This window comes from Beta vulgaris, chromosome 5 (genome assembly GCF_026745355.1).
Source record: "Beta vulgaris subsp. vulgaris cultivar EL10 chromosome 5, EL10.2, whole genome shotgun sequence".
In the NCBI taxonomy this organism is placed as follows: domain Eukaryota; kingdom Viridiplantae; phylum Streptophyta; class Magnoliopsida; order Caryophyllales; family Amaranthaceae; genus Beta; species Beta vulgaris.
Genome location: NC_079206.1, coordinates 49,627,011 through 49,643,965, shown reverse-complemented (window position 1 = coordinate 49,643,965; position 16,955 = coordinate 49,627,011).

Sequence of the window (16,955 nt, the reverse complement as noted above, 5' to 3'; positions counted from 1 at the left end):
TTTGTGGGACGCGGCTCGGATGAGGGGCCAATGAGCCCCATGCTTGTCCGAGCCGGTGCCTTCTCTCGCTAAGTCATCTGGGACTTAGGAGACTGACTCAACCAAGAGGGAGCCTCCTTGGGCCGAGTTGGTTGGACAGCGGCTCGGATGAGGGGCCATGAGCCCATGCTTGTCCGAGCCGGTGCCTTCTCTCGCTAAGTCAATCTGGGACTTAGGAGACTGACTCAACCAAAGAGGGAGCCTCCTTGGGCCGAGTTGGTTGACGCGGCTCGGATGAGGGGCCAATGAGCCCCATGCTTGTCCGAGCCGGTCCGGAACTTTAGGTGTGCGCAAAGTGGCCGAGCTTGGACCGAGCTCGTGAACTTGACTGGTGAACTTAATGGGAATTCGAGCTGACGAACTTCACTGAAACCTTGGAACTTGAAATGCCACGTGGCAATCGTGGATTATTGGGGTGCTAGAAAACATGGTGGCGATTCAACTTCCGGCATTCATAGCACTTTGTGACCCTTGGCATTCCTTGGAGCTGTACCTTTTGAATTGTTTTGGGCCATCTGAGAGGCCCATTAAGGGGGCGAAAACGCAGGTCCCGGTCCATATTTCGACGCGGGACACGGAAATCGAGGATTTTTGCCTATAAGTAGGGAGAGAGGGGAGAGATTTTGTCACTTTTACCAATTCTCTCTCTCTCTCTAAACTTGAGTTTTCTGCTCTCTCTCTCTCTCTACTTCAGAGCTCTTTCTCTCTCTAAGTCCGGGCTTCACTCTATTCGTCCGACCAGGTACGCTTTTGTTTTGCTTTTTTCGCTAAGTTTTTTCTCTTTCGTTTAATAAAATCGGCCGGCCCCCTGTTGTTGATAAATAATGGGGAGCTCGTCCAAGTCAGTGACACCTCCTCCCTCACCTCCTTATAATTTAGCCGAGGAAGTGAGGGGTATGGGAATGGTATTGTGTCAACTTTAATAAGTTGCCCGGATCCCTCGGCTGTGCCTGAGGCGCTTTCCCTCCCGAGTACTCCTTCGCAAGCCGAGGAGGAGGATGCCGAGGGTGCCATCCCTCTACCCTGGGAGGTGTCCCTGGCCTATCCCTCTTCGAGGAGTTACTTAGACAAGTATTTGTCTATGATTGTAGTTAGGACAACTATGCCGGGAGAAGAAGGCGAAGCCTCGACGTCCGGGCGATTCGTGTATCCTGAGATAGACCCCAAGGGCGGACCGGGAGCGAAGTTTCCTCTGCCCTCATGAATAAGGGCTTTGCTAGAAGATGCCCGGGGCCAAGCAGCCAAATTCCAAATAAAGGACCCCTATTTTCTGGTCCGACCCGATGCTAGCCATACTATTTTGTCTCCTCCACCCGGGTGCACTGCCTTCTATTACAAAGCCATGGAAATGGGCTTGAGGTTCACGCTGACCCAGTTCGAGAAGGATTTGTTGAACGCGTATAATTTGTGTCTGGGTCAGCTTTCCCCGAACTCCTGGGGCGGAATTCTGGCTGTCCAGGTGATCTGCGACATTATTGGTGTTAGGCCGACCCTCACTCTCTGGCGCCACATGTACAAGCTGTGCGAGATGCCGGTAGGGGACCATGGTCCTAGTTGGTGGTGCTTCCAGGCTCGGTGGGGCTACCGAACGGTCCTTGACCTTCCCACTTCCCAAAAAGGGTTCCGCCGAGGGTTTGCTTTTGTATACCACGGAGGGAAGTGGGGTATCCCCACTGTGCCTCCATCGGCCGACCCAAACCATTGCTTGAACTTCAAGGTGCCCGAGCTATCCGATGAGGAAGTTGTTACTGCTATTTACATGCAATTGGAGGCCAAGATAGTAGATGGCGGCGAAGTCTTTGTAGCGGGGAACTGGCTCCCGAGCTGCAAACTGTTTAAGAACGAGCACTTCCTGGCGGCGTTCGGTCTGAGTCCGGCCTTTCCTAAGGGTAATTCGGCAAGAGGGGGTCCGGTTGACTTGTTTTTTATTGCTTTATTTGCTATATCTTTCTAACTCTTTTTCCTTTTGCAGAAGCTTCTCTAGCATTTATTAAGGAAACCGACCAAGAAATGGCCGAACGACTGACTTCCGCTGCTTTGAAAGCGGCTAGGATTAAGGCCGAGATGAAGGCCAACAAAATTAACAAACCCTCCAAGCCAAAGGTAAGCACTCTTTCCATCCGGCCTGGTTCCGGCTTACATTTCATATTCTCACCAACTTTTTGGGTTTTTCTAGGACCCGTCCAACCCTAAGCCGAAGAAGCGTAAGGAACAGGACGAGGTGAGGGTCGAGCTGACCGAGAATGCTTTGGCCAAGGCCCGGGCCGAGAAGGAGGCTTCTGCGAAGAAGCAAGGAAGGAGCCTTCTGTCGAGGTAAACAGTCCTCGACCAACTTCCGGAGAGGGTGACACTCATGTCTCGGTTCACCCCTCGGATTTTGAACCGGTCCGGAGTCCGGGGTATGTACCGGCATCCTCCAACCATTCCTTGGCCGAGCAGACTTTGTCCGAGGCGCCAGTACCCTTCACTCAAATGTCCAAGACGGACAAGAAGCGGAGGATTGTTGATGCCTTGGAAATCCTATGTACCCAGACCGACCGAGATCATATCAACGAGGTCAATGGGAGGAACGAGTCGAGCGAGCTATTTCGCTCCTGGATGGACGTAAGTAAATTTCTTTTACTTTGCCTTTCACTTTGCCTTTTATTTCTCAACTTCCTCCTCCTAACTAGCTTTCGTCTTGGCAGTTTTCTATCTGAATGACCAAGGTGGCCGAGGACCGGCTTGCTTTGGTTCAAGAGGTCCAGGAGCTGAAGGATGCGGCTCGGACGCACTTTGACAAGCTTTATCAAGCCGAGGAGGGTAAGCGCTTGGCCGAGCTGAAGCTGGACGAGGCGGAGGAGAAAATCCGGAAGGGCGAGGAGGCCTGGCAGAAAGAGCAAGAGGAGTGGAAGGTGGAGAGGGCCAACTTAACGACGGCCAAAGGCAATGCTGAATCGGCTAAGGCTGCTGCTGATGCCAAAGTGACTCAGATCCAAGGCGATTTGGACAGGGTCAAATTCAAGCTTGCAATGGTCGAGGCTCAACTGAAAGAAGCCCAGGCAGCGGTCTCCCGCTCTCAGGAGGAATGGTTCAAGGCGTGGCAGGCCTCTGATGCCTGTACCGATTTTTGCGCCGACGTGGGCCAATCCTCCCACAAGATAGGCGAGGACGAGGCACTTACCAAGCTCAGGTTTGCCCTGGCCGACTCCTGCCCTTCAGCTGACTGGAACTCGGTCTGGTCCCGCTACCAGGAGCTGGTTGAGGCCGAGGCAGCCGTGATCCGAGCAAAGATGGCCGAGGAGGCGAGCTCGGATGACGAGGATGATGACGACGATGAAGAAGCTGCCGAAGAAGGCGGAAGCACCGAGCCGCCTCAGCTAGAGATCGTTGTCGAGCAACCTGCTGCTGAGCAACCTGTGGCCGGCCCCTCCACCCAGCTGCCTTAGGATTATTCTTTCTCTTAGCTTTCTTAGCTAGTGGCCTCTCCGATGGAGTTTTTTGTAATGTTTGGCCTTTTGTATTTTTGCTTTTATCCATGTATTTTTTGCAAACTTTTGGTTGTGTTTTGCAATCTTCATTAATGGAATACAACTGCTATTTTGCAATTTCACTTGTTTTTTGCCATACAATTTATTTTTTGTTATTTGCAATATCGCAATTTATAGTGGACTGGTTAAGTTTTGTTTGCAATATTTTCAAAATGGACTGGTTAAGTCTTTTCACTTCTTGGGCAAAAACCCGACTTGATACATGGACTGGTAAAGTCCGAGTTGTTACATTCGAACATAATAGGTAAATCCGACCAGGTATCGCCGGTTGTACAATATGCCCCTATTGCAAGTAACAAAAAGGAAATTACACATAGAATCTTTTGAGATTGTCTCGGTTCCAAGGTCGAGCCAGGGGGACCCCTTCGGGAGATTCGAGTCGGAATGTCCCTGGCTTGAGGACCTCTGTAACCTTATAAGGGCCATCCCAATTTGCCCTCAACTTCCCTTTGAGATGGGAGAGTCCGGTGGCTTCCACCTTTCGGACGACCCAGTCGCCACGGCCCCCCGTTCTCTGATGCTTAGGCTGACCCATGTGACCCCCTTCATCTTTTCTCTTCTTGGTTCCTTCATCCGAGTAATGACATATGTCTGTCGCTTGAATGAACCTCTGGGCTCTGGCCATGGCTTCCGAGTAGGTTTTCACCTCATTCTCGGCCAGCGACCATCTGAGCCGACCCGGCTGGAGTCCGGACATAAGGGCTGCGAAAGCTACCGCATCCTGCAAGTCGGTGATTTTGAGGGACTCCTCATTGAACCTCTTGATGTAGTCCGATAGAGGTTCATTCTTATCTTGCTTCACCCCCATGAGATGAAGGCTGGTTTTTCTTTGCCTCTTTCCAGCTACAAACTGGTGGATGAAGAGGTGTTCAAGTATGGCGAAGTCAGTGATGACCCCGCCGGGAGTTCTTGGAACCAATTGAGGGCCAGACCTTTGAAGGTGGTGGGGAAGAAACGACACCATGTGGCCTCACAACTTGTCTGAACGCTCATCTGAGCCTTGTAGCTAGCCATATGATCATTCGGGTCGGTTAGGCCCGCGAACGGCTCGATCACGGGAGTTTTAATTTTTCCCGGGGTTTGGGTCCCTAGGATTTCCTGACTGAAGGGGATCAAGAACTTGAGCCCTCCTCCAGTCAGCCTAGGAGGCTGAGAATGAGCTGAATCCCCTTGACCCTCTCGGTCATTTGCTTTCTTCTTTAGGAACTCCCGGGCGTCATAGCCTTGGCTGAGGCGCTTCTTGTTAAGAAAATCCCGGGCATCTTGGGGTTTCCGACCCGCGCCCCCTCTTGGGGATTCTGATACGTGGGTCTCCGCGTGCTGACGGGCCGACCCCTGTCGGGCAGATTTCTCCTCCTTCTCCCAACGACTTGGGTCTCTCGCATCGGATCGTGGCCGGCTAGGCTGCTGATCCCGATTGGAACGAGAGTGGTCATCCCGTTGGTCCCTTTGAGAAGGGACCACAGTGCGCTCTCTGTGCTCATGCTGATTGAGCGGGATGAGCTGGTGCTGTCTCTGCTGGAGCATGGCCATCATATCCATCATGCCTTTTTGAAAGGTTTCTTGGAGCTGAGCAGTAATAAGGGCAATGTCGGCCGCAAAGAGTGGCTGGGGCTCGACATGCTGAATTTGCTGAGAGGCGGATCAGGGGTCCAAAGTTTGGACGGTGGGTGACCTCCGACCCGGAGAGGGGGTCTGCTCGGCCTCCCTATTATGCGCGGGTGAGTGGCCTCTCTCTGGCCGAGGGACTGGGGGTTCCCTATTATGTGCGGGCGAGTGGCCTCTTTCCGGCTGAGGGACTTGGTCAGAGGCTTGCTTGCCGCGAGTGTTTTTGGTTGGTGCCATTGTCAACTGGCGTTCGAAGCTGAGTAGCTGAGGGGGTAAATCTTAATGAGTGGTGGCGAAGTAACTTTTCGTACTATCCCCACAGACGGCGCCAAACTGTTTCTGTCTAGAAATTAAGGGTGCTAACTCCTTTGCTAAGGGAATACCGGGTCAGATCTGTATGTCCTGATTCAAAAGTCCGTACGCTGGAATGCAAAAGTAAAGGTTAAACTGCCCCGGAGGTGGTTCCGGGATCGTCTCTCCGACGCTCAAGTCAGTGATCAAGCTAGAGAGATAAAGTCTAGAGAGAGATGCTCTGGTTTGTTAGGTAAGAATTCAATACCTTCTCATTGATGAGGGAGTTGGGTATTTATAGTGCTTTGGAAATCCCAGCTGTAGGCCAGCTGGAATGCACTGACAGCTGGAGAACCTTGCCATAGGTGGGCCCTCTGGGGGCTTAAGGCTTCGCTGGGCTTGAATTGTCCCTGGCTGGCTTAACCTTGGAAATAAGCCCAAACAGTCTTATCCATGAATTGTTTTATAATAATATCAATTATTGAGTTTGCTCTTTAAAAATGTAATCTCCAAATTTAGAAGGTTAGATGATGATAGTTTTGTGAGGCTCTACTGGGCTATGGGCAATAAAGAGGGGAAAGAAAGCTCATATAACTGAATTTTGGCCATTTTGAGAGTGTCAAATAACACAAATTCTCATAGCGAATCCCTAGTTTGATAAAGCCATAACTTTGTATACTCATCGGATACTGCCCACTATTAATAAAAATATGTTGAGGGTTGTCGTAATGCAATCCAACTCAACATAATAACGTAACATAAAAATATGAAAAAGACAAATTACAAAAAAGAATGATGACATATAAAATAAAATGTGGAGAGATATTATCTCTAATGACCCTGACATATAGACCTTTCCCAAATAACCCCAACACTTTCACCCCTATCTCGAATAATCCTAAACTTGTATTTTGTCATTAAACTTGACTAAATAACTAATGATGTTAACTATTTGACATTTACAACGAAAAGCTTATTATTTAAAAGTACAAAAAAAAAAAGCCAATAGTTCTTCATCCTCTATCCTAGGTTGTTATTGACATTGTGCCATATCTTCCTCCTCTCTCTCCTCCATCTCCTCATCCACCACCCCTAGTTTTCTTTCTTCTGCTCCGCCTCCATTGTTAATCCACCTGCTTTGACACTTATTCCCTCTTACACCAGCCCTTCATTTTATCTCCTCCACTATCATTCGCCAGCCTACAACTACCACCACGACCCACCCTATAAATCCACACCAGACCATAGGGCTGCTTATCGAGCTGGAGCTCGTGGCTCGCCGAGCCTAAATTTTCTAAGCTCAGTTCGGCTCGAAATGACCAATTAAAGGCTCGACTCGACGCGTAAGAAGCTCGACCCATTATCAATCAATCCAAGGACTCAACCCAAAGTATATTACCTTACACAATTGTAAAGTCTAACTTAAGGTATGTTCTCTTCGGTATAAAACAGCTGAACTGAACTGAACCGAATTGAACTAAACTAAAATGAACTGAACTGAATTGAAATGAAATGAATAGTGATATGTGAGAGTAAAAGTATTGTCCAAAGCTGAATTGAACTGAACTGAACTGAATTGAACAGAACTGAAAATAAGCTGGAGAGAACATGCGCTTAGGCCCAAAGTATTGCCTTATTCATATGCAAAGTCAAAACTTAGGCCCAATGCTAATAAGCAATGCCCGATCTCTAACAGAACACGAGTTTTAGACTATGGCCAAATTTGTCTTCATTATATACATGTTACTATCTTCCTTCCTATTGTAAATTGTCGATGTCATATCAGTGTTGTTTACACTAATGAAATTGTTTTACTGTTACTGATGGTGGAAATCAAAGTATTTTTTTAAGAAGATATCTTCTTTTTTTTTCAATATCTTTTTTCTTAGGCTTAATAGGACAATATGGGTCGAAGAAAAGTGATGGATTTATATATAGTAAAAGAATTAATTTTATGCTAATCCAAGTTTTTAAGCCTTTGCATATTTAATGATTGGCCAACATTATAATATGAGACAAAATCAAACAAATATGTAATGGACTTAAAGGGGTAATAAGATTATATAGGGAAAACAAAATTGGTTTTTACTTTTTCTATCGATGTGGGACAATACTTTTTATACATAAAATACTATCTTATTCATATGCAAAGTCAAAACTTAGGCCCAATGCTAATAAGCAAGGCCCTAGCTCTCACAGAATACATGTCGTGGACTATGACCAAATTTGTCTTCATTATATACATAGTTACTGTGTGTCCCCTTATCTGCCATAAACAAAGTATTTTTTTCAAGAAGATTTTTTTTTTTTTATGAAAGAATTAATCTTATGCTAATCCAAGTTTTTATGCCTTGTATATTTAATGATTGTCCAATATTATAAAATAAGACAAATCAAATAAGAATTATAATGAACTTAGAGCGGTATTAAGATTGTATATGAAAAACAAGGTTGGTGTTTACATTCTATCGATGTGGGACAATACTTTTTTACATAAAACCTATTTGAAATATTTTACGAACATGTTTGCGAACTTTCGAGCCGAACTCTACTAGGCTTAGGCTCGACTCGGCTCGCTAAGGTCACGAGCCGATCTCGAATTCGAGTCGAGCCCTCTCAAGCCGAACTTTGACCAAGCTTTGACTGAGTCGAGCTCGAACAATTTGCGAGCCACCCTCGCTCATTAACACCCCTACCAAACCACCACTGGAAACCCACGACCCACCAAACTGCTGCTATACCCATGCCTGTGAACCCGCGACCCACCATCGCTGTTCATCATCATTCATCGAAATGAAGCCTAAAACCCACCCCCAGACCACCACTATCATTCGCCGGCCCACAACCACCACCACGACCCCAACCACCACTTAGATGTGAGAGAAAGCAAGACCTAACCTCTACAAATCCACCCGGCAGCCTTGGAAAACCCACACAACAAACCACCACCATCGTAGATTAGTTTTTTTCTAAAATTGGGGAATTGATTAGTAGTTAAATTTACGATATTTCATGAAATTATGTTGGGGATTTTGCTCGAATTGTACAAATTAAAGCGTAGCTAACATTTAATATCAAAAATATGTTCTTCTTCTTTGAATTCAACTCAGATTTACAGTTGAAATTTACAATTTTTTATGGGAATGGTTATATTATACTCCACAAACAGTGCAATAGACTTGTGAGCGTTCCGCGAGGATGAGTTTGGTGTTCGCGGTTGGGTGATCCCGACGTCGGGTGGACAACAAGTACAGAGGGTGGAGGAAGAGAGTGGGAAAGGGATAAGAGAGGATGAAACACATAGAAATGTGTAGGAAACCCCAGCAGAGAGAGGAACAAGTGAGATAAAGAGGAAAGAGAAAATTTTGGATTTTTTAATTTAAAAAAGCACTCATTAATTTTGTTTTGAAACCCTACCAATACAGTTAGTCATTCCGTCAAGTTTAATGATAAAATACAAGTGTAGATTTATCCGAGATAGAGATGAAAATGTCGGCCGGGGTTATTTGGAAAAAAGGCATATATGTCAGGTTCTATATGTTTCTATTGTTCTTCCTGCTTTTCTCATTGGGTTTTAGAAAAATCTCTTCATGTATAGAATATTGCCTTATTTTAATAGGCTAGAGAGAAATATCAAAAAGTAAAACAAAACTAGTAGAAAACACGAGACAAGTTCCAAAAGTAAGAGAGAAATTCTAAAAATAAAAAGAAATAGTGCAAAAAATATAGTCAGCTTGGTTTTTACCCATATCTAGCTAAAAAGAACAAATAGAAAAAAGGGAGTAATATCAGTTTATAATAATTAAAAATGGTTTTTGTTTAGGATAATAGTGTAATTTTCCCTAATATATAAAATTTATATATAATGTAACTATTCCTATTATTCGAAGTAAATTACCAACCAAGTTGCCCCTTCTCACATTTTGCTCAATAAACTTGTTCATTACCCTCCCTCATAATTTTAGGTATTTAGTTCAGATATGTTAGATAAGGTTTAATAATCTCAATTTATATAACTTTTAATAGAAATTGATTTACAAGTTAAACAAGAAATAATTACTAATAATAAGTTGATCACTCATATATGTTATTCTATCGACAAACGTATATACGACAAATGATCCAAAGTAGATATTTCACCCTTTCACTTTCTTCAGACGACTAGATAAAAAAATGACTCCCGATTCCAACTAATCGGTCGAAACATATTAGAATTGGCTTCTCGAAAAGCAAAATGACCCAATCGCAATATAAATAAAATTAAAATAAGTTGAAAACACACTCTATGATTTTGATCCAAGTATGAGTTAACCTGAAGGAGATATGATCAAAACTTGACCCAACCCGAAGATAAACCAGTCTAAAATTCACATCAACCAAGGTTGATCTAACATGATCTTGATATGACACAATAATTAATTTGATCGAAACTTGACCGGAGCCCCAAGTTGCTTCCAAAAAACACATCATACCCTAACATACACATTGTCTATCTCAAAGTTGAGCCCAACCTTAAATCGATTGAAACCAATAGAATAAACTATTGAACCTAACCAGAACTGAAACTACCCAACCAAGGTTGACCATGATAACCTTATCCAAATAAGACCTAAAACTTGAGTTGCAAATGACAAGGCTGAAACCCGACGCGAGTGTGTGGTGTCAAACTAAGTTCTCAAACAGGTTATGGGTATACCCACGGCGAACCAGGTGAGCTCCGAACAGGTCAAGATTCTGACAGTCAGTGCACCAGGTCGTGATTGGTCAGATTTTGTTCAACTTGGTCGATCACATTTGAATTATGAGATTGCCGGGTGCCGGACAGGACTGAGAGCTACATTTACAAGTCGATCCATTCTCGAGTATGATCGTTCGTGGATATTTTTTAATCGGGTTTGCGCATGTCGTATTTGGGCTTCATGTATGCTTAGGTAAAGTCAAGTGTACTCGGGTTGAATTACCAATGACTTTAGCTCGATCATTGTGAGACATCAGGTCGATTCGCTATTGAACGTCAATCCAACTTCGGCTAAGTCCTGATCGGGTCATTTTGATTTTGTTATGGATTTTGTAAACAAATCATATTATTAAAAGTATTAAGATCGACATATATATACATATGTGTGTGTGCGATAAATATATGGATAATAACGAAAAACTAATAAAAAAAACTGTATATTGTTATCGTGATGTTTAATGTATTCTCTTAGTCAACTCTTATTTCAACTAATCAACTGCGTAAAACCACTCTAATGAGTAAAGGAGTAGAACAACGCTTCATGTTCTAATATTATATATTATAACCAACGATTATAATAACGAGTAGACGATCAATTTCAAGATTTATTGAAATGATTTATTATTATAAGCATTATGATTGATATACAAGTATGTAAATAGCTATGATAATAACTAGAATAATAAACATAAAGCAATGATGTTAATAATAATAATAGTAATAGTAATAGTAACAATGCTAGCAATAGCAATAGTAGTAGAAATAAGAACATTATTATTAACAATAATAACGATATAAATACTAATAGTAATATAGTAGCAACAATGTTAATAATAGCAATAACAATAACAAACATAACACAATATATATGCATTATGTTGTGACTATATATGATAAAGTATAAACAAACGATTTTAGCAATGTGTTCAATCGATTTAGTATAAATTTGGTATCAAAATCATTATAAAACCATTCTAATACTCTATTGATTATAAATTAGTATAACAACTCTTGATATGTTATAATACTATAACAAATGACAATCATATGTTTATAACTACGATTCATATGAGGCCTAGATTATTATAACGAGGGTTCATATGTTCTACAATAATAATAAACCTAACAACAATTTATATAAACGAGTCAAGTTACTACACTAAGACTTAGATTATTGGCTAATGACTTAGTGCATTTATGTGTTACTCCAACAGAGTATATAATTGAACAATATATGTAAAGTCACTAATGAGCAATCATCAAACAATTAAGTCAAATCAATTTGTGTGAACATTCGGTTACAAGTTTATCTTACTAAAATCCCAACCTGTTTTAATTCTTTCTAAAATTCTAACTTCTTTAAAATCAAAATCAGAATTTAATTGTTAACAAGGTTAATCTACCATAAGCCAATAAGTTAATAAGTACTTACTACATAATAACCCGTTAACAACCATATAGTAACTTAGAACTTAGTCAGTTACTCAATTCGATCGATTAACTCAGTATTTCACCAACTTGTTTATTGTTATACTAAGTATAAAAATCCTAATTACTTGATAATTGATAAAGTGATAACATATTAGTGACATTATAAAGTTAACACAATAACAAGTATTAACAATAAGACATAAGTCAAATTGTAAATGCAATTATTAAGACACTAAGTCCTAAATTATAATATCAAGCCACCGGCAATAATATCGAGCCATCGGCAATAATATCGAGCCATCGACAATAATCGACAATAATCCTCTTCCATCTCTCTTTCACCACCACCACCACCACCACCACCAACACCACAATAAAAGCCCCAAATTATTAAAAAGCCCCACGCAATAATATATATAGCTAACAAAACCCTTAAGTATAAGTGCCTTCCTCATTCTCAGTTCTCCCTTAACGTGACTCCTACTCCTTCCTCTCATGGTAGATCTCCTTCATCTTTCTCTCTCACACACCTCTCTTACCACCGACGTTCAAGATTCGCGGTTGTTCAAGCTTCGCGATGTCGCACGCGACCACTACAAGAATCAGTTGTTTTAGCGACGGAATGTTACCGACAGAAAGTAGAGCAGACTAGCAGTAGGTGAATTGGATAATACCGACTATCATTTGCGGCCAGAAAAAAGCATCAATCTCAACCAAATATCTCATTCGTCGATGGTGGTGGTTTGTCCGTTCTGTTATGGTGGTGGTTCTTCGTTTCATCCATTACTTTTCCTCTTCTTTATTTTCCTTTTTTTTTGTCTTAGATCTTCACTTCTTCGGTTCTGTTAATATTCTTTTTTACTTCTTCTTTGCTCTTCTCGTCATCTTTCAGTATGAGGAAGTTTGGCAAACTCGAAGATTGGTTATGAAGGAAGCTAGGACCAATTAAATTTACTCTGATGAGCGAACGTTTCAATTTCCAGAAGTTTGGCAAATTTGAAGATTATTGGTGATGCATAGAGTACCAATTCAATTTACATAATCTAAGAATTAAGATGTTAGTAAAATCAATTGTAATTTTTTTGTTTTGTTTTTTGTAACTTTTAGATCTAGTTATTGTTTTTGTAATGAATGAATGTAATTGTGAAGTAATTGGATTTTACCCATATTAATGTATACATGTTCTTTTATAAAGTTCGAATGTGAGATTTTTTTTATTTGCTTTGATATATGTAGATTTATGCTTGGTTTGTCTATATTTTCCTTAGAATTCCTTAAATTGGTTCAGATTTTGGTGTGTATTTTTATTACTTCATCTGTTTCAAAATAGATGGTACATTGTGATTAAAACGGACTCCTAGGCAAAATTTCATAAGTATGTTTAAGTAGTATAAAGGGAGGTAGATTAATTCTAGTGGTCCCATGTGAAGAGGAGGAGAAAGAAAAAGTTGGGGACCACATGTATTAATTAAGTAAAATGGTAAAAGTGTAAGGCAAAAGTTACTCAATAAAAAAAAAAACAATGTATCATCTATCTTGAAACACCCATAAATAGACAATGTATCATCTATTTTGAAACGGAGGAAGTATTTTTTTATGTATTTTAGTTTTTTTTATTGTAATTTAGTTGTTAATTTCTATATTCATATTCAGTTTTTTTTTTTTGTATTTCATGTTAATTTCTTTGTAATTTTGGATGTTATTTTCGTTGTTTTTTATCATTATTTTTATGTAATTTTGATATTTAGTTAGTTACTTCAAGTGATATTTGCTGGTTAATTTAAGTAAGATTTATGGTTAATTCAAGTAATTATTTTGGTTTGATTTTAATTTGATCTCTATTATATAAGGGAAGGGGGGAGCAATGGTGTCCTCTTTTGAAATGCCTATTTTGCCCCCTTTCTCATTCTAAATCACAAATTCACTTACAAATCAAAGGGGGCTTCAAACAAAAATGTCAAAAATATAATTATAACAATCACTCATAAGTCAACTAAAATCATAAAATTGCATAATTTACGTTATGTAAATCACTAAAATGAGAAAACTTTACAAAAACTTAAAAATTCACTTACAAACTACAACCTATGAAAAAATTGACTTGAAATCAAAGTGTACACTTTCTTTACAATTTATAAAGTACTGTACTTAATTCAAAAATCAACTACAAAATTATAATATTAGAAATTATAAATAAATTCAATAAAATTTCTATTTTGTTCATATAATTTAACTTTGGAAAGTATAAAAAAAAGAATGGTGAGATATTTAAGTGACATAAACTAAACCAATCAAATTTTGCAACTAAAAGCAATTATACTTCGTTTGTCTAATGTTCAAATTTTGACTCTTATGTCGACAAAAATCGAGTTTCTTTTACGAAAAAAATTCAAGCACGCATCGCGTGCAAAAAATTCTAGTAGTAATAAGTCTAACAGGTTTAGTATTTGCTTGTCAATAATACAAGAGTGAAAGAAAATCACTTGCCTCTCTTTCATACTATATCAATTATATAATACTTAGTTTTTATAAATATATGAAATATCATGTTACTAAAAAATATAATAATAAAGCGTACCAACTTATAAATAGTTATAAGGTAATGATATAGTGTATATTTAGTAAAAGATAAAATTAATATATTTAAATTATTTTGTAAATATAAAATAATAATTGGATTTTAGTAATTTTGTGGGTTTAGTCGTCCAAATAGGCTGGATTTAGTAATATATAATTGAGTACGATGGGGTTGGAGTTCAAATGCAGGTCTGTCTGGTCAGGTCGACATATAAGTTTGCCTGGTGGCGGTCAGGTATGGGGACTGACTATCACATGTCGAACCAGGTTGAAGTCAGGTCAGAATCAGGTTGACCCAGCGGTTAGATCTATTTCTGACACCAATACTCAGAGTGTCTGTATTGATAGGTCTAGGTGCCACTCTAGATAGAAAGAGGAAAAGTGCAAAAGCCAATTGAGAGTTGAGACGTTCATGTCGCAAAGTACGTTCCTATAATGCACTTACGTACTATGAAAATTTCCAATTCACGCCAGCATATCTAAAAAGGACCACTTCAAGTCCAAACAGAAGGGGAAAAAATCTATTGGAATAAACTTCTTTTTTTATACTTTATATGTTACGAAAGAACAAAAAAAAGGCATTCCCTTTTAAAACAGCTGCTACAATGCAACAACAGTATTGTTCTTTTATAATCACGCAATTAATCCGTGAACGAAATGTTACTATCCTTGATCGCTCAAATTTGGTTGCTTAATAGTGAAACTTTACTATATTATTTTGTTCGAGCGAACTAAGGTTAAGGCTACATACATCTGTGTCACTCCGGACTTGGCAACAAATATGACAACTTGTGGTGTTGTGTACATGATTAGCTACGTTTTGTCAAGTGGTCCATATACTAAACTGCAAGATGGTGATGTATAAAATGGGCTATGGCAGAGAGTGATAGCTTAGCCAAACTTTATCACGTTGTTTTCATATTTATTTTTGTCCAGTTGCTCTCAAATTTGATGTGTTTATGGTGGTTGTGTTCAATTTCTCTTTTCGTAGCTCTATTTTAGTTTCATTAATTTTCGCAGTATACAAAAATATGATCTATTTGTCAGCCACTACTTTTGTGTCAAAACGTACACTTTCTTTGGAGTTTGGACAATATTTGGAGGCTTTTATTTTTGAGGGGGTATTTGGAGGCTTTCTTTAGTCCTATAGAATAATGCCCCTAAATCAATTAGTATTGTTTTCGGATCATAAGATAGATTAACGAGGTTTTGGACATATTGAAAAGAAGTGCTTGATTCATATATAGAGTGAGGTTATATAGAACACTAGCATGCGACATATGAATCTTTCGCTTGCGGTTTTAAATTTTCCACCATAAGCCCCTTGTTGCTCCCACAATATGCACGACTATGCAGTGAAGGATTACAATGGCTTATGGTAGGAGCTCACGACGGAGAAACTAGAAGACGAGAAGAGTTGGAATGAAAACCATTTTGGCCTAGCTATGTCAAAATTAGCCAATTGTAAAATAGGTCTGGGTCGAACCCTTGGTAGTTTGGCAATGTAATAGTATAGAACAGACATTTGAAGTAATATATGAGAACCAGTTTTGAAGCTCATCATGCATTGCACAAGCTGTTGTTTATTATTTCTTTGCAATTTTTTTTGTTAGTATTGTTGATTTTAAGTTGTTATGAAATGAGATTTCTCAACACTATTGTATTTACATACTCGATATGTTCTTTTTCTATTGCAATAATTACCACTTTGAGTAGTCGCATCCATCAGGACCACTCCACTTTTGGTAAAAAAATCAACTATAGGTGACAATATTTGTAACAACCCAAACTCTCCCGACCAGCTTACAGAGGATTAAACACAACGAAAGAGACTCTAGTCGAGATAATCCGGACTATTACCATCACACTCACCAAACTACATCGGAGAGTGTGGAACTCACCCAATTCTGTACAATTTAAATTAACTATTACAACACGACCTTGATTCTCAAACTCTGTTCTAATAAATTTCTATAGAAAATCCGACAAAGTTTCTTTTGAAAATAGGACATCCCTAAAGCGGGAAATAATTTAAACTTGTTTACAATTTCAATTTATAAAATATTGCAAACTCAACAACCTCAACGCTTTTGCGGATCAACAACCAATATAGAATCGGTAGCACTAACAACTCTTAAATGGTGAAATAGATTATAGAAAATAAATGATTAGCTATTACAAAGCGGAGCGTCCTCGCTTCGAAAACAAATACAATACTATAACAACTCGTATCGGCTTCAACTTGCAAAAGATTAACTTACGGTTTCAACCTGAAACATTTTGAATATAGCCGCCCACCAAGTGACAGGCCACATAAATGACAAAACAATGTACACACTGCACATCAGCAAAGCTGAGTACAAAACCTGCAAATAAGATTAGCACATGCTTTGGTGGCTTTTACTTGAAAACGACTCTCACGCAATCAACATAAGTTCAACAATCACATCCATCATAGCATGCTTAACAATAATTCTTGTTGAACATACATATTACATCTTTGTTCAATTACACGTTTCAGAATACACCATAATTCACATAATAACAAACACAATAAGGTGACTCCAAACAATGACATGTTTCATATATTCTCATTATATCAACACAACTTACCACGATTCCATAATAGGAATTTGAGGTCACCAACTTTAATATAAACAATATTGTTCATTTCCTTTAGTTGATTTCTTAATGGAAATCCAAACTTATGCTTTCATACTCTCTCAATCACTTTCTTATAT